The sequence below is a fragment of the Osmia lignaria genome, unplaced genomic scaffold, assembly GCF_051020975.1.
Source record: "Osmia lignaria lignaria isolate PbOS001 unplaced genomic scaffold, iyOsmLign1 scaffold0203, whole genome shotgun sequence".
In the NCBI taxonomy this organism is placed as follows: domain Eukaryota; kingdom Metazoa; phylum Arthropoda; class Insecta; order Hymenoptera; family Megachilidae; genus Osmia; species Osmia lignaria.
Window position 1 is genome coordinate 1 of NW_027478344.1, and position 2,500 is coordinate 2,500.

Consider the following 2,500-nt stretch of genomic DNA (forward strand, 5'->3'; position numbering starts at 1 on the left):
TTTCGTCGCTCTCGTCCCCACGCTCCTACGCTTTGGTTGTTTCTTTGCCATCCGTGTTGCGATAAAAAGATTTCTCCATTGTCCAAAAAGGACGGATCGAGATTCCTCTTTCGAGAGGGAGAGAGAGGTACTTGCGGGTAACCTGGAATCTACGAAACACGCACCGTGGTAAGATTCGTGCGTCCGCCTGATCGATGTGTGTTGTTTACGGACCGGCTGAGAAGCGACGATAGCGAGTCTTTGAAAAACTATGTGTCCATTAGTTAGACCGATCGTCGCCGGCCGTGTGTCTGTTCGAATCTCGCAACCCACGATTCAGCGACAGGACGCGCGCTCGCATTCCTTGTGTGCGTTCGTACTTTTCAAGGTTTTTAAATGTACTTTACGCCCGACCGTCGAGAGGAGCGTGCCACTGGGCGTTTCTCCGACGGTTTCCGTCCTTGGACGCGATCGTGTCGTCAACGATCGAACAAACAAACAAACAAATACGTTGGCGACGCCCGAATTCGCTCTCTCCGCACGCGCCGGGTGGGAGAGTGATGTGGGTATCGAATGTGATGCGTGTTAATAATGAAAATAACACTCTAAAGATCTAAAGAGTTTGAAATACAAAATTTTACGATTACCCTGAACGGTGGATCACTTGGCTCGTGGGTCGATGAAGAACGCAGCTAATTGCGCGTCAACGTGTGAACTGCAGGACACATGAACATCGACATTTCGAACGCACATTGCGGTCCACGGATACAATTCCTGGACCACGCCTGGCTGAGGGTCGTTTTCTTAACAAAAGACTGCTTGCGTTTGCTTCTCGAAAAAAGAGTAATTCATTTCTTTCTAAACATCTCGCCGTCGTTCAACGAAAGTAGAACGTTTCGGAGCGGGATTATCGAACGAAATTGAAAGAATGAATGAACGATAAACAAAGAAAGAGTCGCAACGTACGAGCGATAGTTGGGCAGTTCGTCGGCGTTTGTCGTGGAAACGATGTGACGAAAATCGCAACCGATACACTAAATGCAGGCCGTTAAAGGAGAAAAACAAATTTCGAAATATCTCTTCGAACTAGCGCAAGTGCGTCACGGCGCGCGAGTCGTTCGTTAAAATTTATAAACGACCGCCCGTGAAAGCACCGAGTTCTCGGAAGATAATCTATAAAGATTCTCCATCCTGCTGGAAGTTATCGGATCGGCGCGATTGTTCACTTGTAGAAATCCACGCTCCCGACGTTGCCAGAAACGATATTTACGAAAGGTGTGTCAAAAATAAACGAAAGAAGCTCTCCTATAAATTTAGAAAAAGCAAACGAGTGAAATGTTTGAGATGATAATTTGCTGAAATGCAAGCTCGAATAGCCCCAGGGTTTCGAATGATTCCCCGCGCTTTATACATCTCTCTGTTTACAAACGGTGTATAAATGAAAGATCGCTTCAGATGGGTCGTCGCTGTTTGACGCGCGATGCTGTTCCTTTTTTTTTGTCTGTCTGTGCGTTTAGCTTCGCTAAACAAGTTAAATGGTTAAAAAGCGTCGAAAAAGCGAATACACACGCGACAAGACAAATCTAACGAGTAAAGGAACGCTCCGCTCCAAGATAAAAATGGTTGTTTACAATCAATACAGCGTTTCGGTACCCCTGATCGTAGTCTGAAACTGTGTAACAAAAGAGAGGAAAGCGAATGGTGAAGGAACTTCGAAGCCTCCGTGGCGTGGCTAGAACTTGTGATAAAAGTATGTTTGCAGCAATTATGCATGCTCCCGTTAAAACAGCATTTCAATGTCTCGCATGGCTTAAAGCTCTAGGAGGCTTCAACATTTAGAATACATACGGACTACTTCGTTTGTTAAAGATAAGCGAAGACCGCGCGACCATCGCTCGGTCGTCCAGTCCTCGAAAGTTTTGTTGCGTTCCAAAGAAGAGACAAATGGGGTTTACCCTTGCGCTAAGGGGAGAAGAAGAGAAAAGCAGTTGTTAAATCTAAGAGGTGTGTGGAGTACATCGCGTGTTGGTTAAAATTGTTAAATGAAGTATACGCGAAATGTTCTCTCGCTCTTGCTTTTCCTCTTGCTTCCGTGGCGCTCGAAAAGAAGGGATGATAAATAAAGAAACCTATTCGAAATCTCTTGTGGAACAAAAAATAATACGGACGGACGTTAAAATTGAACCGAGACGAAATGGATCGTCTTGCGAGTTGTCTTCGCTTTGAAATTGTTAAAAATTGATAAAAGCAATACGACGAAGCTGCAGTCCGCAAAATGTTTGAAGCAAAAAGGAAATAACACGAAAATTATGGGAACGTCGTGTCTCAACTTTTTTTTCCCTCTTGTGCTCGTTTCATCGAACGATAAATACAAACATTTTGAAACGAGAGAGGAGGAAAAATTGAATATGCGAAAGGTTGATTCACGCACAGTTTCTCTACGTGTTTGCTTTTTTGCTTCTTTTCGTTTATTTTTTTTTTTTTTGCATCGAGCATCATTATTCACCTTTCGATGAAACCA

At 44.2% G+C, this 2,500-nt stretch overlaps 1 non-coding gene across 1 annotated transcript; it reads left to right on the forward strand.

Moving 5' to 3' along the window:
• The first annotated feature begins 623 nt into the window (after positions 1-623).
• LOC143308211 (5.8S ribosomal RNA) lies at positions 624-778 on the forward strand. The gene has a single exon (XR_013065194.1). It is a non-coding gene; the product is annotated as a 5.8S ribosomal RNA (ribosomal RNA).
• Positions 779-2,500: the final 1,722 nt, after the last annotated feature.